The sequence below is a fragment of the Pelobates fuscus genome, chromosome 3 (assembly GCF_036172605.1).
Source record: "Pelobates fuscus isolate aPelFus1 chromosome 3, aPelFus1.pri, whole genome shotgun sequence".
NCBI classification, from domain to species: Eukaryota; Metazoa; Chordata; class Amphibia; order Anura; family Pelobatidae; genus Pelobates; species Pelobates fuscus.
The window spans coordinates 41,652,244-41,675,389 of NC_086319.1; positions in this window are offsets into that span (position 1 = coordinate 41,652,244).

The following is a 23,146-nucleotide window of genomic DNA, read 5'->3' on the forward strand; positions in this document are numbered from 1 at the left end:
AACCCAAGCATTGGTAAAGGTTGAGTAGTCGGAAAATGAAGTAATGACCATCTGGTAAACGTGTATGACAAAGTTCAGAGAACATAATAATAGGGCAATATATAACCCCCGATAGGCAGGAAGCGCAAAATAAGGTTAAAGCAGTAAGCCCACCAGGGGATATACGACGCCTATGTACTGAAGGCCTAGTGAGGACCGTCTGTCGAGTTATAGGTGTAGAAGGCCGAGAACCCACTGTGATTCATGAGTAGTGGGTTGTCCACATAAGGGCAGTATGAGAATTAGTGGGTGTATGAAATGATAGGACGTAGGTTGATTAATGGTTGTTGAGCTGTGGAGCAGTTGCAATTTACACATAGTGAAGCAAAATGGCAGACCTGCTCCATATCATAACTTGTTTAAAACCAACTTGATACATGAGAGGCCCATAATGGCAGGACTGATAAGTAGAGATGGTAATGATGAGACATTTGAGTAATATGATGGATGTTGGATGGGTGGATGGGTGGCAGTATGGATTGATGGATGGATGGGCAGTACCAAAAATGCTTACCACATGTATAGGCCTGACATAAATATAGGCCGACAGTTGCAATACCTAGCCAAATAATAATACTAAACCATGTAGGCCCAATGAGTGCCTGAATACCCAGATGGCAGACATATAGAATTCATATAGGCACTGAGGCTGGAAGAGGCCTGGTGAACATAAGTAACACATGTTGATCTGCTCAAAGCTAACAAGTATAGCCAAGGCTGTGTGGGCTGACAATAATTAGCTGCAAATATGAAAAACTGAATACGGCATAGCATTTATTATACATTAAAATGTACGGTAAATAACTGAATTGCATATGATAAAATCTATATGGCCAAATGAGGGTCAAATACAGCAAGCAGAATACATGAACCTAATTGAAATAGCACTGTAGTGCTATATGATTGAAATAGGCAGAATTTGCCTTAGTAGTAATATTCAACATTTCCGAATTAGGGCCGTATATGGACTGAACTGTGAACGCCACTGTAGTTAAAAGGTTGAATGTGGGCCGAATACATGTTGAATGGCAGTAATAGTGCGGCCCAATGTGGGCAGAACATATAAACACAGTTTTGTTGTAAAGAACGTATGAACAGCAACAGGATATCGGCAGCTGGGCCGGACGCGGCAAAGCCCCATGAGTTTCGAGGGAGGCGGCTGCTCTTTACTTGAGTTAGGTAAAATTAATACTTGCAGAGGCCGTATGAGGCCAGAATGTTTGGAGTTTAGGCACTTTGAACCGATAGTGGATGGTTCTGTACTGAAACAGACAGTATTAGCCCAGGGGAAGGGCTGACCTGTATATTTATAGGCTAGGTAACCCCTCCCACAACTCCATCTATAGGCTCAGCCTTCCTGCACATATAAGTTTGCAGGCTTATGCAATGTATGATCATATACTGTAACTAAACACCCATTATTTTTGCCTAGATTAGGTGGTTTTAAAAAAAACAAGCTAATAAAATCTGTGAGCTTTGAAGTTGCTGTTTAGTGGATGAGTGAGTGCGCTTCAATCTTGTGTATTGTATGAATCGGCCCCAGCAGCACCCCATTTATGCATGTATATATATATATATATATATATATATATATATATAAAACCAGGGGGGCGGGACCGGGCCGCCGAGCTGAACAGCAGCCATCTTCCTCAGCTCCAGTCCCCGCTCTGTAAAAACGAAGATATAGGGCCAAAAGAGCCCTACTAACAACCAGATACCGCTACACTCATCTGTGGAAACACATCAGTGGCCGGGGGATCCCGGCCCCAGAGCTGCAATACCGGAGGATCGGGCCACCCAGCACCTCAGGCCTACCACCACGCTTTACGACGACGACAAGCTACACGCAACAGAGGAGGAAAAGGCCGGCCCGCTTTTAAGCATGCCCATAGCCCTGCAGGGCATGTAACTGCTGACGGACAGGGGCCCGGCCTGGCCCCGCTTCCCCCTCCCCCCCTCCCCTTCATCCCGGACGATGGGGTGCACAAAAGCCAAATGGCCGGAGCTGACCAGGAACCTGACCACAGCCTGACTCACAGCCAAAGATGGTGCTCTCCCTGCCATATCTATAACATGCGCACTCAACCTGGAGGTGGCGGTATGCAGGATCGCACTCACATGTAGGATTGCAACGCGGGGGCCTCGGGCCCCAGGGGACCGATGCCCCGGAAAGGAGACACCCGGAAAGTCTACCCACTGGAGGCATGCTACCCTCGACCTCCGGGTTTGTGGGGGGCCTGGGAGGACTTGTCCCCAAAGCCGTGAGCCCGGTGGAGCCAGTTTGTGTGGAGCAATGGAGTACCGGTGACCTAAGTGAAACACGGCGGATCCAAGTATGTGGCCGGAGCTGGGAGAGACATTGGAGGGAGTGATACCTCACTGAGCCTCTGAAGGTGCAGGGGAGGTGCAGGAGATAGATGGGCCATGGACCTTAGGTGGGGGGGCCCAGCGGACTGTCTCATTTTCCGAGTGCCCACTTCACCATAGGATACTCTGCCGGAGGGCTAGGACTGAATGGGGGCCTGGAAGAGGGTCTTGGTGCCTCTGGGGGTGGAAGCTGCCGTGCTGCTGACAGCCTGCCATTATGAGATTAACCCACTTACTTGGGGGGAGGGGGAATTCCATCTCGGGCTCTCTGCAGTACAAGGCAATAAAGGGCCCTGGGATGAGGCACCTGTGACAGGTAAGTGGGTTAATCTCATAAGAGCAGACATTAGGCTGTTAGAGTAGGACCTGCCAAAGATGGGGTACATTGACGTTGTGGCAGGCTTATGAAATGTGTGATCATATAATGTTACTAAACCCCCATTATTGTTGCCTAGATTAGGTGTTTAAAAAAAAAAAAAAAAAAAAACTAATACAATATGTCAACATCAAAGTTGCTGTTTAGTGGATAAGTGAGTGCGCTGGATCGTGTGTATTGTATATAAAATATATATATATATATATATATATATATATATATATATAACATGATTGAAAACCCCTTCCACCTAGTGGAAGTCAGTGGATAGTCAATAAAATGTTAAACAAAGATCTGCACACCAGTCAAGCCATTAGACTTACTTTTCCCACAGAAATCACAAATTTGCAGTGATGTTACTACTGCAAAGGATTCTGTGTGGGCATATGAAAATTAGTGCAATACTTCCGGGTTTCGCCAGATCCCGGGTCCAGGCTCCGCCTCTTAGTGACGTCTCTTGTTGGATTCCATAGAGTTTGTGTTTGCTGTATACAACAGCAGTGAACCACTCATGGACAGCTGTTTCATTGTTAATGCAACTCATCAGCATGAGGTTTGTTTTATATCTATATATATATATATATATATATATAATTGATAAAGTTTTACTTTTTATGCTTTTTTTCCCCTCTATTGGGCACTTCACACTTGATCTGAGAATAAAATCAACATTTAGTGACTGTCCCTTAACCATTAATCCTGTTTTTTTCACCACTTGATTGGACAGGAGATACAGCCCACATCATGGGACATCTTGTCCATCACGTCAAACTATGCTGCTTATTTACTCATCCCCCAAAAATCAGCTTCTTTTTTTTGCATCCCACTTTTTCTTGCACCAGGGACAGAATCATGAATCAAATGAAACATCTGGTTCACTGCTTGTATCATTTGTTTTGTTATCTGATGATCATATGGCTTTTTCAGAGTTTTGAAATTCGCACAACTTGCCAAAAAATCATATGAATCGTGATTAGGACAAAAATGAATGCACATGTCTAATGAATAATGTCTCAACTCATTTACATTTTTTTGAATTATTAGTTTCAAAGAAATCTTTATTATTCATCAATCGGGTAAATGGATCATTGTTTATTAAATATTTTTGTTTGTATCTGCATGTTTTTTTGTGTTTTTCATGAAGTACTATATGCAATTTTGAAAATATTAATTATAAAATATATTTATATATAATTTTTAGTCTAATTATTTATCACCTTTTAGCTATTTTCTAATTCATGGATGGGATTTGTAGTTAATAGTTATTTTTCCACCATTTCTATTTTAAATCATATTTTTCTTTTGTTCCCCAAATTCCTCTTTCCCAATCTTTATAGATTAAATGAATATCTCATTTATATTAAAGATTAGCAAGTCCTCACTAATGTATTGCTGCAGGTGTAGTGAAGGATTATCTATAGATGTAGTTGTGGATAGCACAAAATGTGTTGGGTGGAATTAGTGTATTCAATGTTGGCTTGTGATGCTGTTGAAGGAAACATATAATATGGTGCTGTGGTGCTAACAGTAACATTATTGTAATAGTTACAATGAATATTACGTTTCTATAATAAACATTGATAAAAAGGTAACAAAAAATAAGAGGGATGAGAAGGAAAAATTCTATCCACTGATAAATATTCAAACAATAATTTTTTTTTTTGCAAAATTAGATAACAATACAAATAACATTGTATGCATACAGTAATTTGTACAATGTGTAACGATACTCAATGTTCAATGTAGTCAATGTCATAATTAATAATGTGTATAAGCCAGTCGTAGGTCTTGATTACAGAGAATATATTTTTTTATATTATTTTCACGTGTTCCAATGGAATTTTAATAGATCCACTAAAGAAGATGATTGTCTAAGAGCCATTTCATCTCTTTTATTATCTAACGCTAGATATAGAACCTCCCTAATAGATGGAAAAGTAGGTGATTTTAAATATCTAGGTGTAGTCAATGTAGCAGTTATCAATATATGGTCTATTATAATCTTATCAATTTGATTTATATTATCAGGAATTTGTTTTAAAGAAGCATAATTCTGGCGATAATTGATTAATCTTTTTTTTTTTTTATTAATAAGTGAATATCTTGCCAAAATTTCTGATGTTTGGGACAATGTCACCAAATATGAGATAAAGAGCCAATGTATCTACATCCTTGACAACATTTATCAAAGATATTAATATTCATTTTTTATAATTAAGATAGAGTCGGATTCTATCTATAGATAATATTGTAATAGTTTTCTAAATGAATATAGCATTGTGTTACTCCTTTCAGAACAAGTAAGATGCTAAACCAATCCAGAAAATATTGTACATTCTGATCTTTGACATTAACATGAAATCTAGTTTTGAGATGAGCCTAGATGTAATATAATAATAACATAAGGAAATATTATGTTTCTATTTTTGAGATGAGCCTAGATGTAATATAAGAATAACATAGAGAAATATTTTGTTTCAGATGTGGAGAAAAAAGATAAAACCTTTCTGTTACGACACTCACCGCCAGGGGAATGAAGCCGCCGTTTAGTGAATAAACCCCTTTCTCCAGAAATGCAGTTTTAATCCAGCCGATCGTCAAACTCCCGAACGGAGCATACGAACGCGGCAACTCCCGATCAGCAATTCAGTCGAAATCCTTCCACAGCTAGAAATAATGAAAAGTAATGTCCCAATGATAAATCCCTCCACAAACTAGACCGAGCTCCGTCTTGAAGGTCAAACAGGAATGCGGGTCTCCACAAGGTGGACACTCCCCTAGGGGACCTTGTGGAAGACTGTACAATATATTGGACAGTAGCCAATCGCAGTGGCTTCAACATAAGCCCTTCCCATTTTACCCATAAATCCTTCTTCTCTATCCCGGAGATAATTAGGAAGAAACCTAATTATCTCCCAGGATAGAGACAATCGCCATTTTAAAATACAGTAGGAAAAATACAATAAAATACATAACTTAAGAAATACCGAATGCATGTGGTTCGTGTAACGTATCCCCAGATAGCCTGGATCTGAATGCATATTTCTACCGAATAGCGCTCAGATCCGATGTACCTAGTTCAATCGCCATGGAGCCAAAGTCTTTCACAAGTCCTTTGGTATACGAATGACTCCATGGGACGGCTACCTGGGTAAAGTCCATACGAATTATAGAAACTCCCGAACTGACCGGTGTTCGTACGCCTCGACGAAATAGAAGGCGGGCGGCAGCTTCCAGCGGTGTTCGGCAGATAAAGTATCAGTTTTAGTTCCATAGGATTTGCACCAAACACCGCTGATTCTCCTCGTGTCCCAAAATGCCCGCCGCCTCGTGGTCGGCATACGAACGACGACCACCCGTACGAATGGAATGGAGAGGTGTCTGCGGTTAACCGCAACGTTCTAATTGAGCCCAATAGGTTAACTAGCAGCACACTCCTCTCCTGGGTGGCCGTCCGTTCGTTAGTTTCAATCGGTACTTGGGGAAACACACGAACAGGGGCATACGGACAGGAAATCCAATGAAACGAAGGCAAACAGACAAACCAGCAATAAAAGTCCATACAGATGGATCTGTCACACGGCTCCCCCCTTGTGGGACACTCCGGCAGACCCGGCTTGACCCTTTTGCGGGTCAACTTGGGGAAGACCGGACTAGGAGGTAGCAAGAACGTCGGTTTGCCGAGACAATCCATCTGCATTCCCATTCTGCTTACCGGGTCGGTAGCTGATGGTGAAGTTATATGGTTGTAAAGCTAAACTCCACCGCAGCAGTCTACCATTGTCTCCTGAGACCCGGTTAAGCCAGACAAGGTGATTGTGGTCCGTCACAAGGGAAAATTCCTGTCCATACAAATAAGGGCTTAACTTTTTCAATGCCCAGACCAGGGCCAGGCACTCCTTCTCCACTGCCGCATAACTCACTTCTCGGGGTAACAGCTTTCTACTGAGATATGCGACAGGGTGCTCTCCTCCATCTTCCCCGACCTGGCTCAGCACAGCCCCCAGTCCATACATGGAAGCATCTGCATGGACGAGAAAAAGTTTGTTAGGGACTGGGGCAGCCAGGACAAGGGCATTCACGAGAGCCTGTTTAAGGGCTTGAAACGCAGCTTCACAAGCTGGAGACCACAGGACCTGCTTAGGGAGATTTTTCTTAGTCAGGTCAGTCAGGGGCTTAGCGATAGAGCTGTAGTCGGGGACAATGCGTCTGTAATACCCTGCTGTCCCTAGGAAGGCTAACACTTGGGTCTTAGTGATAGGTGTGGGCCAGTTAGCTACTGCCTCTATCTTAGCTGGCTCTGGTCTCTGGCTCCCCCACCCCACTCTGTGACCCAAGTATTGCACTTCAGCCATACCTAGATGGCACTTCTCTGGCTTCAATGTCAGGCCATAGGTTTACTAGCAGCACACTCCTCTCCTGGGTGGCCGTCCGTTCGGTAGTTTCAATCGGTACTTGGGGAAACACACGAACAGGGGCATACGGACAGGAAATCCAACGAAATGAAGGCAAACAGATGAACCAGCAATATATGTCCATACAGATGGATCTGTCACACTTTCTACATTTGAATTGTCTAATTTATTAAATCTCCGATCTAAATCAAGAACATCAAAAGCACGCCTGTAGGTTACAGGAAATAATTTTATAGTCTTGGGTTATAAAGTCATCTAAATCATATTTTGTTTATATATATTTTTAAAGACATAAGAGAGCTATCTGAAAAATTGTCCAAATCATAATATATATATATATATATATATATATATATATATATATATACCAATACTCTAAATGAATTTGCAGTAAAGTATGTGAGTTGAGTTAATAATAAGAGACCTCTCTAAATTGCTGCAGAATAGAGTTAATTGGTTTAATTGATGTTTTTGTTGCTTTAGTGATAATATTATATTATATGCAAAAAAGGCCTATTTTATGATTCCTGTCTGTATAAACAGTTATACCTTTTTTGGGGAGTTCTTCTAATAGGCTCAGCAAAGAGTTCCATTGCCAAATCAAATAAAAGGGGAGACAGTGGACACGCTTATCGAGTCCCATTCAAAATCAAAAAAACTCTAGAAAACCTGTCAGATACCCTCGCCGTTGGTTTAAAATTTAATGCAAAAAACGCTTTGATGAACAATAGATGTTGCAACATTTATATATCTGACTGTTATTGTAGAATTAGTTTTCAAGTTGTGGATAAAAACTGATTCGCATTTCCAACAATGATCATCACCAACTGGCTGACATTGAAGTTGGATTGCCAACCTATTTTTAAGGAGAAATTAGCCAAAGTCTCTATGCTATAATGTTAAGTAGCATCCACATTTCAATACATCCAAAATGTTATGTCTTGCCAGCCAAAATATTACACTATCCTAAAGTTATACAGGGAGTGCAGAATTATTAGGCAAATTAGTATTTTGACCACATCATCCTCTTTATGCATGTTGTCTTACTCCAAGCTGTATAGGCTCGAAAGCCTACTACCAATTAAGCATATTAGGTGATGTGCATCTCTGTAATGAGAAGGGGTGTGGTCTAATGACATCAACACCCTATATCAGGTGTGCATAATTATTAGGCAACTTCCTTTCCTTTGGCAAAATGGGTCAAAAGAAGGACTTGACATGCTCAGAAAAGTCAAAAATAGTGAGATATCTTGCAGAGGGATGCAGCACTCTTAAAATTGCAAAGCTTCTGAAGCGTGATCATCGAACAATCAAGCGTTTCATTCAAAATAGTCAACAGGGTCGCAAGAAGCGTGTGGAAAAACCAAGGTGCAAAATAACTGCCCATGAACTGAGAAAAGTCAAGCGTGCAGCTGCCAAGATGCCACTTGCCACCAGTTTGGCCATATTTCAGAGCTGCAACATCACTGGAGTGCCCAAAAGCACAAGGTGTGCAATACTCAGAGACATGGCCAAGGTAAGAAAGGCTGAAAGACGACCACCACTGAACAAGACACACAAGCTGAAACGTCAAGACTGGGCCAAGAAATATCTCAAGACTGATTTTTCTAAGGTTTTATGGACTGATGAAATGAGAGTGAGTCTTGATGGGCCAGATGGATGGGCCCGTGGCTGGATTGGTAAAGGGCAGAGAGCTCCAGTCCGACTCAGACGCCAGCAAGGTGGAGGTGGAGTACTGGTTTGGGCTGGTATCATCAAAGATGAGCTTGTGGGGCCTTTTCGGGTTGAGGATGGAGTCAAGCTCAACTCCCAGTCCTACTGCCAGTTTCTGGAAGACACCTTCTTCAAGCAGTGGTACAGGAAGAAGTCTGCATCCTTCAAGAAAAACATGATTTTCATGCAGGACAATGCTCCATCACACGCGTCCAAGTACTCCACAGCGTGGCTAGCAAGAAAGGGTATAAAAGAAGAAAATCTAATGACATGGCCTCCTTGTTCACCTGATCTGAACCCCATTGAGAACCTGTGGTCCATCATCAAATGTGAGATTTACAAGGAGGGAAAACAGTACACCTCTCTGAACAGTGTCTGGGAGGCTGTGGTTGCTTCTGCACGCAATGTTGATGGTGAACAGATCAAAACACTGACAGAATCCATGGATGGCAGGCTTTTGAGTGTCCTTGCAAAGAAAGGTGGCTATATTGGTCACTGATTTGTTTTTGTTTTGTTTTTGAATGTCAGAAATGTATATATGTGAATGTTGAGATGTTGTATTGGTTACACTGGTAAAAATAAATAATTGAAATGGGTATATATTTGTTTTTTGTTAAGTTGCCTAATAATTATGCACAGTAATAGTCACCTGCACACACAGATATCCCCCTAAAATAGCTAAAACTAAAAACAAACTAAAAACTACTTCCAAAAATATTCAGCTTTGATATTAATGAGTTTTTTGGGTTCATTGAGAACATGGTTGTTGTTCAATAATAAAATTAATCCTCAAAAATACAACTAGCCTAATAATTCTGCACTCCCTGTGTATACTAAACTTATATGAGGCTAAATGTGATATGCTCCTTGAATTCATGTATTGCATTAAAAGGTGCAAATGATTTTGGTTACATAGTGCCTACATTATTATATTAAAAATGTTCCCCTACACCGACGGGATGACGTAAGAATGTGTGATGTTGCACGCACGGAACGGCTGACAAGGAGAAGGAGTGGGGAGATGCTTTGAAAGCGAGCTAACTGGCTCATGGATGAGATGCCTCGTGTATGATGCCTGAAGCCCAACTGCGAGATAGAGTGTTGGACAGCAGCAGCTGCTAATACTGACAGCCTCAAAGAAAAAGTAAATCCAGACTATAGGCAAAAACAAAACTTACCTCCAGACTGAAAAAAATTAAATAAAAGATAAGGAACACAGAGAGAAGGAAAGAAGAAAAAGAGAGGGAAAAAAGCTGAATATCTGAACATTTGGAAGCGACACAACGTCGACAAAAATATGCAGCTCGGATAAAGATACTTTCTCCCTGAAAAGAACTACACCTTCAAGCAACTGTTCGATAAGTACAATTTATAAACATATATATAGGGAGGTCACAGTATAGTTAAAGAAGATCTTGTAATCCTCAGTTGGAAGGTAACAGCAAATAGAAAAGAAGGTGTAATACATTTTCTTTTTTAAAGAAACAGTACAATATTGCATTCTCTTAAAATTGGAAGCAACGATCTCTGCAAATAGCAGTTTATAACCTTAAAGACCCTAGAAAACAAGACATAAGGCCAATATAGGACAAAATCAGAGGAAGCTCCAGGCCCAGAGAAAAGACATAATTGAACAATAAACCTAACAGTTGTAACTAAACTGGTTAGCTCTGTCTTATATATAATATCTATAAAATCAGATCACAAAAATCATCTTATAAGAAGACGTATGAGAAACTGATCATAAGAAAGAAGTAGCCTAAGATTAATAAAGATCAAAAAGCCAATTAATTCAATAAAGTCTGGGGTCTGAAGGAGGGAAAAGTCAAATTAGAAGCACAGCCAACAGCTGCTACATGACAGACTAATTATCCTATGTAGGAGGAATTTTAATATACGTATGAATGTAATTGGTATATGGAAAGAGGATAAAAAGAACTTAATAGTTTAGAGAAAAAATACCTAATATGTATATATACCTTACTAACAATAAGGAAGAATAAAGAAGGAGAAGGAAGAAGGGAGAGAGAAAAAAAAAGGAAAAAGGGGAGTAAAGAGAAGAATTATAAAGGGAAAGGAAATAAGGAGGAAGAAAATAAAATAAGGCTAGTGAAAGTAAATCTATAATGCCACCTAAAAAAGATACAATTGTAAATGGAGATAAAGCTGAAAAAGCTGAAAAAAATAAAACATTAAATGCATTTTACTCCCCAAAAAGTAATATGGATGTGTCCAAACTCCAAAGGAAATCTCTATCTCCTAGAATGCAAAGATTGCAACAAACTCCTCTGGTGGAGCAGACACCTGATACAAGTTTATTAGTGGGAGCGCCAATTGTAATAATACAAGAAAGCTTGGAAAAATCCTTAGAAACTCTCTATAGTAAAATCAAACAGGATTTAAATGAAAGCATAATGGACCTCAAAAAATAAATGTCTACACTGATGGAGAAAATAGAGCAGCAAGCTACAACAATTACTCAAATTAATGGAGAAATACAGTCCTTACATTAATTGGATATTTTTGTCCCAGGTTCTGCAAAGATTTGGGATGGTTGGCTTATTTAAAGATCTAATTATGAGTTTATATACTTGCCCATCAGCTAAGATGGCAAGATATGGAGCAATATCAGATTGGTTCAAAGTAAATAACGTGACTCGTCAAGGCTGCCCACTTTCACCGTTATTATACATCATTTCTATTGAACCATTAGCAGCCCTTATTAGAGAGTCTAACAAAATATCTGGTATACATCTGCCAATAAGGGAATGTAAATTGCTATTATATGCTGACGATATAATATAAACACTTAGCGACTTAGGAAGCTCTATCCCAGCTGCTTTAGAAATAATTAAAGAATTTGGCCTATATTTCAATAATAAATTTAAATTGAATAAGACGCAGATTATTTCCATTAATATCCTTGAGGAAACAAAAGAGTTCCTACAGTCTCAATAAGTTTGTTCCTGGAATAAAGACACAATTGAATACCTGGGTATTGAATTGTGTTTTGATTTGGATGAGATAGTACCTTTGAATTATAACAATCTCGCAAAATAAATTTAAATAATATTAGACTCATGGAGTAAATCGTGGGTCTCATGGCTGGGGAAGAATAATGTAGTGAAGGACTATATAATGCCTAAAATAGAATATGTGATGAGAAACATCCCAATAAAAGTTTGTGATAAGATATTAATAAATCTCCAAAACTTTATGTGGAATTATGCTTGGAATAAAAAACAAAGGCTGGGATCTCTAAGAACAGTATGGTGAGGAAATCTGATGAAGGGGGGATGTCTTTCCTAGATATTTTACTAGTTTTTAACTCAATAATGTTCTCCCACTATCTAGCATGGAACACAGTTGGAAAATATCCACCATTATGGTATTTATATGAGAAAGCATGTTGTAGAAAAACAAATTTAAATTGGATATTCTGATTGGAACCCAGTGTTTTTGAAAATCTAAATATAGGCAATCAAATTATACACGAGCTATATACATCAGTAGAAATGAAAAAAAAAATACATAAGACAAAAAGAATATTTAACTTTTCAAACACCTATAACAATTTTAGAAGTATATATTCAAGACTTTAGTCTGACAGGTTGGATAGAACAAGGAATAAAACAGAGGATATTATGGATAAAGGGAAAATAATGGACTTTTCTCATATTCAAGTAAAATATAATATATCCTCTAAAGAATGGTTTCATTCATAAGAGTGATGTCCTTCTTGAGGGACCGGTTAATTTTGGAAGATTCAAATATAGATAAACTATTATAATCCTAGATAAAGGAAAAATAATTTTAAAAATTAATAAAATATTGTATTTTATCAAAGATAGTGGGACGATACTGGGAATGACTAAATGGGAGAAAGATCTCTGGAAAACGTATCTGCTCCAGGTCTCAGGGAAATGATGATTCAGATTGAATTCCATTGTAATATGGAAAAGGGGTTAGATAAGACACTCAATATAAAAAACAAAAATTTCTATGAGACTTGGAACCCTTGGGCATTATTTTGGAAAACTAAGGAAATATAATAGGAAATTACAGTTAACTTTGGTACCAAATTTAATCAACTTAAAAAATGAACCTCTTGCTGTGTGTTTTTTATTTTTTGTCTTCCATTAAGGAAAGGGTATGAAAGATGTTTATGTCTAAACTTTCGGTATTTATTGTAGCTCCAATGGCCCTTACTTAATAGTTAAAAATTCCTGTAAAAACTTTGGAAAACATATCTTAAGATATATAAATTAGATGAGGGCACAAAAGACAAATTAAACATTGTATAAGAAAGAGCCAATTTGTGAAAATAATGTATGTAGAACTTTGTTGAAATGATAAATGTTAAGTATGAATTAATGTATGTAGTTTTGTAAAATTGTCAATAAAATATATTTAATTAAAAAAAAAAATATGTTCCCCTACAAGACATATTTGCTTGTTAGAAATGAACAGAAACATTATGAGCAATCACTTATATAACCATAAGGGTGCAGAGACTCCGGTTGCGTCTTCCTGGAAGGATATCCAATAATAAACAGAAAAAATGTCCAGCACTCCTAATTGTTAAAAAATGATATCCCTAATAAATTTAAATTTGTCTGCATTTTGGGATGCCATATGGATGTGTCATGAAACAAACGACATTGGCAATGGACTAACAGTTTCATTTGATTCATAATTTGGAGTGCCAAAAAAAGAGATGATTGATGAGAACAAGATGATTGATAATTAGGGGACATCCATTAAATGTTGATTTTGTTCAGTAAAGAAAAATCTCTATTTGTATATTATATATTTAATAAACACATAATATATAAATATATATATATATTTTAAATCGATTTTTACTGATATTACTTTTTTCAATTCTTTTACATCTGTGAAATAAATGATGGGAAAATGCTCCTATCGGTGTACTACAAAATATATAATTATAATATTTACATTTGGTTCGTCTGAATAATTTTTCCTAAAATAATTGAATGGGCTAAATTTGTGCAAACCTAAATGCCAAATGGGCTAATTTCAGACCACGGGAACAATATTTTTTTTTGGGGGGGACGTTTCAATTAAGCCAAACGGAATTGTTTCATTTTACACAAGTCTGATCATCATATGTTTCTAGACCTTACAGATCCAGATTCTTTCTTCCCCATGTCACTTTTTTTCTAGTGCTATTTATTATATGCACCTTTGTGATATGTTTTGTTAATATGTGGGTCTAACACTGTTAAACTGTATTGAAAAATTATTTTTGTGCGAATGAATTAGTTCATACTTAGATTATTGTGTGAGAATATCTTATTTCGGAAGATCTCTGAATTCCAGTCAACTGAAATTGGAATGCAAACTGAGACTAATCTCCAACTCAGCTATTGACACAATTAAACTGTATTTTAAGCAAAATTTTGCCATTCTGGTGAAATTTCCTAGAATTCTGTGCAGTGTATATTTGCATTAACTGAAATGTGTCAAAGGATGCTGTACTTAGTGTTTGAAGACAGGTGAAGTACATATCCATTAAGGCTATTGTAAATGAAGGAATCCATTTTTGTCACTCTACTGGCAAATTATTTCTTTGACTTTTCTTTCGTTATCCAAGTCTAAACAATCTAATATTTGTATTGCTTACTATATTTTGCTTTGCTGTGCTTTGTGATTTTAAGCCAGTCCCTCATCCAATGTGAAAAAGCTATTCGGGATTAACCTCAGAAGTATACAAGAACAAATATCTCATAGATTTAACCTTTATTTCTGTCTAAAAATGTAACCCATAAGATTAGGAAGTGATTATTACGTTTTTGATCACATATTTGGCGAAATAAATCAATGCACATCTTTGATATGCTGTATGTATGCACCATGCAAAGTTATAAAGTCTAGAAGACAAAACTGCTAATACTGTTCACAATGAGGTTTGATTGTCTGCAGTTAAGGAAAACAGAGTCTATAATTTTTGGGAACCCTACACACTCAGTAATTATAGTTCATGATTATACATGTTCCGCAAATATTAGATGCTTTGCAACAAAATAGTCCTTCATATTTTATTTCATCTATTCTTAGTGAAATACATTGTTACTCTAATCATGGTAGAACAGTATACACTGATCACATGAATATTTGAAAATGTCACTTGCACATATAACATGATATATACAGGAAAATAGCTGGGATTTTTAACTCTGAATCATGAAACAAACAAAATGACTTGTTCACTGTTTGTTTTGTTTAATTCGTGATACGTCTATGTAGCGTTTTAGAGTTAGAAATTGTGGACATATTGTTATATATGGCAAAATGTAGACAGGGTAAAGCACATACACAGTACTAAAGAGGTTTATCTACGTAGTATAGCTAAACCCAAGGTGTTGTTGAGTGGTAATATAGACAAGGACAATAAATCATAAGCCTATACATGCAGTTTAAGCGGACAGCCCCTCTCAAGATGTGCATAGAGAGTGTCTGCTAATATGATCTGAAGCTGGGGTAATTGTTAATCCTGCTCTTAAATTACTGCCACAAGTTATTTTTGCAAACTAAGAGGATAGTTGTATACATTTGTTCTAAGGCAGCTTGCTGACACATCCCCACTTAATATACCCAGTCCAACAGAGATTATTGAGTCTATCTGTCTATACAGTGATCAACCCACTGCTGCTTCAAGGCAGACTAATTAACCCGTCCCCACTCAATGTCAACTGTAAGTAAAAAATATCGGTAACTAGGCGTATTAACCCAGACCGGACCAAATCCCCCCAGTCACCAAATAGTTAAAAATAAGATAGTTGCATCGGCATAAAAATGCTCACCTCTCTATACAGTTTTTTTTTAAGTTACCAGACGTAACCAGGCATTACATGTGTATTTTAGAGACATTAACATAGATACGGATCCTGTTTAGGATACACATTTTGTCTTTACACACGTCTCCTGTACACACCTTTAGAGTCTATGGACAAACTCCCCCAGCCTCTTAAAAGTGTATCACGATTGTTTATGTAACTTTTTGAATTTTTACACAATTTTGGGTTTGACTTTTTTTGTATTTATTTATTCGGCTTTATATTTAAATAAAGGTTTATACCACTATGATGATATTTTAACTTTTGGAGGTCTATTTGGGTGGAGTGGGGTCCACCTACTTTTAGTGGGCGGACTTCCCACTACATTCTATAACTGTTCTTTTTTCTAATGTACCTAGGGTTCATGCCCTCTAGTGCCTCTGTAACCTACTGTGAGACATCAGTGTTGGTTTGTCCTGCACTGTAGCCTCTTCTTTGCTTCATAATTTGTCAAAGTGTTAATATATAAATTTATATTTAAAAAAAAAATTTAGAATCACATGAAAAAAATGTTCATCAAACATTATCGTGGAATTCAACGCAAATTCACAGAGAATTTCACATTTTTGGCTAAAGTAGCAAACTAAATACATAGCAGAGGATTTTTCCACTTTTGAGTTCACTTAGATTTCTCACTTTAGTGAATAACTTTACAAATTGAAGTCATAAGTTATATGTCATGCTACCCCTCGATATTCTGCTTCAAAAGTATTATCTTTTTAATTTACTCCAAACTTTTTGTAGTCTGATTTTCAAAAACCAAATACATTTAAGTCTTTATAGCCAGTTTAAATATACTTCTTCAAAAGAAAAATCTTTTACATCCACACAAATGAAAGTTTGTCACCTATTGAATGTAGTAGGTTTTCTTTTCATAAAAAATACCATATTTAAAGTATTACAATTAATCAATCATCCATAGAATGCAACATGTTCAAGACATCTTAATTATGCTGATATGTTAAAAGAAGTCAATTATTTCTGCTTTAATAACTTTAGCCAAATCGAGCTATAACTGTTAATATGATCAAGTTTATAAGAAAGCAATATATATTTCATAAAGGAAAACATTGAAGAAATGTCAACAAAAAAACTACACTATGGTCTGCTAACATGCATTTTAAAAACTTGAGTTGTATTGTGGTCACTTGAAAACCTACTTTAAAGTTTTAAAGAGTTGAAATACAAATTAATCTGCAACTAAGCAGATTTTTCCAAATCATTGATTGTTGGTTAAATTTTGCTTAAGCAACTTCTACCTGTGCTCTCTGATGTAGCCCCCTTTTTGCACATCTGACTAGTTATCTATTAAAAGTTATCTAGTTTTTTTTAAATGTCTAATTTCAAATGTTTAATATACTTTATATGTATTACTATATATTTTGCTAAATATGGAGATATTTGCACTTCTGTTGGGATCTCTGTTGTGTACTTTGCTATACTTAACCCCTTCAGAACGGAGTCAATAGTACACGTTCTGATCAAAACAAAATGTAAACAAAACCTGGCATTTGTGCTATATGTCTGTCCAACCGTAATTCACCTCTTTCATATTAAATGCACCCCCCTTATTATATATTATTTTAATCAGGGGAAACAGGGCTTTCATTTAATATCAAATATTTAGCTATGAAACATAATTTAATATGAAAAAAATGGGAGAAAATAAGATTTTTTTAAACATTTTTTAGTTCTACATTACATTTTAGCTGTAAATGTCATAATACTGTTTGGTTTTACTGCAAAAAACGCACATATTTGTAATCAGCGATGTCTCACGAGTACAACAGTACCCCCCATTAACAGGTTTTATGGTGTTTTGGAAAGTTACAGGGTCAAATATAGAACGTTCCATTTTCAAATTGAAATTTGCCAGATTAGTAATGTTACCTTTGAGACGGTGTGGTAGCCCAGGAATGAGAATTACCCCCATAATGGCATACCATTTGAAAAAGTAGACAACCCAAGGTATTGAAAGTGGGGTATGTTTAGTCTTTTTTAGGAACCACTTAGTCACAAACACTGGCCAAAGTTAGCGTTCATATTTGTTTTTGTGTGAAAAAAGCAAAAAAACTAATATTTGGACAGTGTTTGTGACTAGAGATGTCCCGAACATAGCTTGTTCGCGGTCGCCGCGGCGGGCGAACATATGCGATGTTCGGTCCACCCCCTATTCGTCATCATTGAGTAAACTTTGACCCTGTACCTCACAGTCAGCAGACACATTCCAGCCAATCAGCAGCAGACCCTCCCACCTCCATGACGAATAGGGGGTGGACCGAACATCACATATGTTTGCCCGCCGCGGCGACCGCGAACAAGCTGTGTTCGCCAGCAAACAGTTCCCGGCGAACTGTTCGGGACATCTCTATTAAGAAAGACTGGACATACCCCACTTCCAATACCTCGGGTTGTCTACTTTTGCAAATGGTATACCATCATGGGGGTAATTCTCATTCCTGGGCTACCATACGCTCTCAAAGGCAACATTACTAATCTGGCAAATTTCATTGTCAAAAAAATTAAATGCAATGCAATGTGACTCTCTAACTTTCCAAAACACCATGAAACCTGTACATGGGGGGTATTGTTATTCTCAGGAGACTTCAATGAACACAATTATTGGTGTTTTAAAACAGTAAAACATATTACAACAATAATATAGTCCACAAAAGTGCCGTTCATTTGTAAAAAATTCAAAAAACATAAATTTTACTTAAAATATCATTGTTGTAATACAATTTACCAGTTTGAAACACTAATATTTGAGTTCAGCGAAGTCTCCCGAGTAAAACAGTACCCCCTATGTACAGGTTTTATGGTGTCTTGGAGAGTTACAGGGTCAAATATAGTGCTTGCGAATTAAATATTCTGCACTTTCTCCCTGTGTTGTCAGGCATGTCAATCAAATTTTAATTAATCAAATCACATAATTATGTTAAAATATTATTTAAATATACACGTAGAATTTTAATATATATGCATTTATAGGTATTTCAATTCTACGTTTATACTAATGTAATCTTTTATGTAATTATATGCATTTATCTATATAAATATATTTGCAGTTATTTGTATTTTATATATAGATAGATATAGAATGTCATTCTAAGTGTATTTTGTTACCAATATATATATATATATAAATAACAAAATACAGTTAGAATGAAATTACACATGAATATATAATTTATATTACATTTTGTTTCAATATTTTATTTATTAATTGTATTATTTTATTTATGTATTGTAATTATACGTATATATATTTAATATATATGTATATATCTATTATATATATAATATATATACAAATTATATATATGTTACGTTATTCTAAGTGTATTTTAATACTAATATATACTTATATTAATATTACAATACAGGGAGTACAGAATTATTAGGCAAATTAGTATTTTGACCACATCATCCTCTTTATGCATGTTGTCTTACTCCAAGCTGTATAGGCTCGAAAGCCTACTACCAATTAAGCATATTAGGTGATGTGCATCTCTGTAATGAGAAGGGGTGTGGTCTAATGACATCAACACCCTATATCAGGTGTGCATAATTATTAGGCAACTTCCTTTCCTTTGGCAAAATGGGTCAAAAGAAGGACTTGACAGGCTCAGAAAAGTCAAAAATAGTGAGATATCTTGCAGAGGGATGCAGCACTCTTAAAATTGCAAAGCTTCTGAAGCGTGATCATCGAACAATCAAGCGTTTCATTCAAAATAGTCAACAGGGTCGCAAGAAGCGTGTGGAAAAACCAAGGCGCAAAATAACTGCCCATGAACTGAGAAAAGTCAAGCGTGCAGCTGCCAAGATGCCACTTGCCACCAGTTTGGCCATATTTTCTGCAACATCACTGGAGTGCCCAAAAGCACAAGGTGTGCAATACTCAGAGACATGGCCAAGGTAAGAAAGGCTGAAAGACGACCACCACTGAACAAGACACACAAGCTGAAACGTCAAGACTGGTCCAAGAAATATCTCAAGACTGATTTTTCTAAGGTTTTATGGACTGATGAAATGAGAGTGAGTCTTGATGGGCCAGATGGATGGGCCCGTGGCTGGATTGGTAAAGGGCAGAGAGCTCCAGTCCGACTCAGACGCCAGCAAGGTGGAGGTGGAGTACTGGTTTGGGCTGGTATCATCAAAGATGAGCTTGTGGGGCCTTTTCGGGTTGAGGATGGAGTCAAGCTCAACTCCCAGTCCTACTGCCAGTTTCTGGAAGACACCTTCTTCAAGCAGTGGTACAGGAAGAAGTCTGCATCCTTCAAGAAAAACATGATTTTCATGCAGGACAATGCTCCATCACACGCGTCCAAGTACTCCACAGCGTGGCTGGCAAGAAAGGGTATAAAAGAAGAAAATCTAATGACATGGCCTCCTTGTTCACCTGATCTGAACCCCATTGAGAACCTGTGGTCCATCATCAAATGTGAGATTTACAAGGAGGGAAAACAGTACACCTCTCTGAACAGTGTCTGGGAGGCTGTGGTTGCTTCTGCACGCAATGTTGATGGTGAACAGATCAAAACACTGACAGAATCCATGGATGGCAGGCTTTTGAGTGTCCTTGCAAAGAAAGGTGGCTATATTGGTCACTGATTTGTTTTTGTTTTGTTTTTGAATGTCAGAAATGTATATTTGTGAATGTTGAGATGTTATATTGGTTTCACTGGTAAAAATAAATAATTGAAATGGGTATATATTTGTTTTTTGTTAAGTTGCCTAATAATTATGCACAGTAATAGTCACCTGCACACACAGATATCCCCCTAAAATAGCTAAAACTAAAAACAAACTAAAAACTACTTCCAAAAATATTCAGCTTTGATATTAATGAGTTTTTTGGGTTCATTGAGAACATGGTTGTTGTTCAATAATAAAATTAATCCTCAAAAATACAACTTGCCTAATAATTCTGCACTCCCTGTATATATTATATATATTATATATATAAAAATACTTTTACCGTATATACTCGAGTATAAGCCGACCCGAATATAAGCCGAGGCCCCTAATTTTACCCCAAAAAACTGGGAAAACGTATTGACTCGAGTATAAGACTAGGGTGGAAAATGCAGCAGCTACTGGTAAATTTCTAAATAAAATTAGATCCTAAAAAAGTTATATTAACTGAATATTTATTTACAGTGTGTGTATATAATGAATACAGTGTGTGTGTGTATGAATGCAGTGTGTATATGAATGCTGTGTGTGTATGCAGTGTGTGTATGAATGCAGTGTGTATATAATGAATGGAGTGCAGTGTGTGTATATGAGTGCAGTGTGTGTATATGAGTGCATTGTGTGTATGAGTGCAGTGTGTGTATAATGAATGCAGTGCAGTGTGTATGCAGTGTGTATATAATGAATGCAGTGTGTGAGTGCAGTGTGTATATAATGAATGCAGTGTGTATATAATGAATGCAGTGTGTGTATGAGTGCAGTGTGTATGTATGAGTGCAGTGTGTATGTATGAATGCAGTGTGTGTGTATGAATGCAGTGTGTATTTAATGAATGGAGTGCAGTGTGTGTATATGAGTGCAGTGTGTGTATATGAGTGCAGTGTGTATATAATGAATGCAGTGCAGTGTGTGTATATGAGTGCAGTGTGTGAGTGCAGTGTGTATATAATGAGGGCAGTGTGTGTATGAGTGCAGTGTGTATGTATGAATGCAGTGTGTATGCAGTGTGTGTATGAATGCAGTGTGTGTATATAATGAGTGCAGTGTGTGTATGAATGCAGTGTGAGTGCAGTGTGTGTGTGTGTGTGAGAGTGCAGTGTGTGTGTGTGAGTGCAGAGCATTGGTGGGGGTGGGCATTTTATTAATTATTATTATTTAATTATTATTGCAATATATATTTTTTTAATGTTGTTATTATTTTTTTTTATTATTATTATTTTATTTTATTATTATTTTTTTAATTTTTTTTTCGTCCCCCCTCCCTGCTTGTTAGCTGGCCAGGGAGGGGGGCTCTCACTCCCTGGTGGTCCAGTGGATGGGCTGTAGGAGGGGGGCTGGCAGGAAGCTGTAACTTACCTTCACAGCAGCTCCTGTCAGCTCCCTTCTCTCTCCTCCGTCCGTGCAGCTCCCAGGTCAGCTTCCTCTGCAACTCTCGCGAGAGCCGCGGGGTCAGAGCATTGCCACGGGTTACCGTGGCAACGCTCCGCGCGGCTTCCTGACAGCCCCCGGTCCTTGTCTGTATTATGGCAATGAAAATTGCCATAATACAGACAACTGACTCGAGTATAAGACGAGTGAGTGTTTTTCAGCACAAAAAATGTGCTGAAAAACTCGTCTTATACTCGAGTATATATGGTAATTTGATTTTAAACATGTCTAATATTTTTTGTTTTACTTTCCCACCAGCAGGGGGACTGTCTGACATTTCTGACAGTCCCCCTGCTGGCAGATCCACAGCCAGCTATAGGGGGCCATGTCATCGCTCTTTGAGAGCGATCACATGGCCCCCGGGGGTCCAATTTGCCGGGGGAGGGCTGTCTGGTCTGTGAGGCAGTCCACCCGAAGAGGATCGTGGCGGAGGTGAGTACACCGGACCTCCTGGAGGCTTAAGCCGTTATGGCGTTCTATGCCGCCACAACGGCTTTAAAGCCGGGACGGCATAGAACGCCGTAACGGCATTAAGGGGTTAATTCCTTTAAAACATAGTTTAATTTTTTTTACCCCGGATGTTTATGGCTGAAAATGAGGTATTGAGTATGAATCTCATGAAACATATTCTTTATCACCTTTGCAAAGGGCAAACGACCAATCAACACAGCAGATGATCAGAAAAGATGTGATGTCCTTAATTGACCCATTTCATCACTGTCCATGTCTTTACCTCTGTGTAAAGATACAAGATCTGGTGGTTTAAATTGATGCAATTATTTTAATTATTTTAATGATTTTGTTCATTTTATGCAATTAATGCATTTGCACACAAATATGAAGATTTAAAATGTATGAATTTGTTTGGTTTTATCAAGTTTAACTCATTATATATGCACACAATTGTTTTATTGTATTAATGATGTATATTTTGGTGTTTTTGAAACCCCACATCAATATGTATTGTATGGGGAGCCTTTTTTATGGAAGGATATAGGACACATGGCACTTTAAGAGTTAAATAGATGTGAGCGTATAAAGCAACGCTCTTAGTGGCCGCCACACTATCTTGAGAAAGCCTGGTGTTACGGCGAAACGCGTTGAAGCGTGAGCGGCATTTGTTTCAGAGAGGTGAAAGAGGAGTGAGTTGTAAGCACCGGTCCCCACTTCCAGCATTCTTCCGCCACCAACACTTTGTTTATCGGCACGGAGATCAAGCTGGAATCTGTAAAAGCAGGATGACGGGC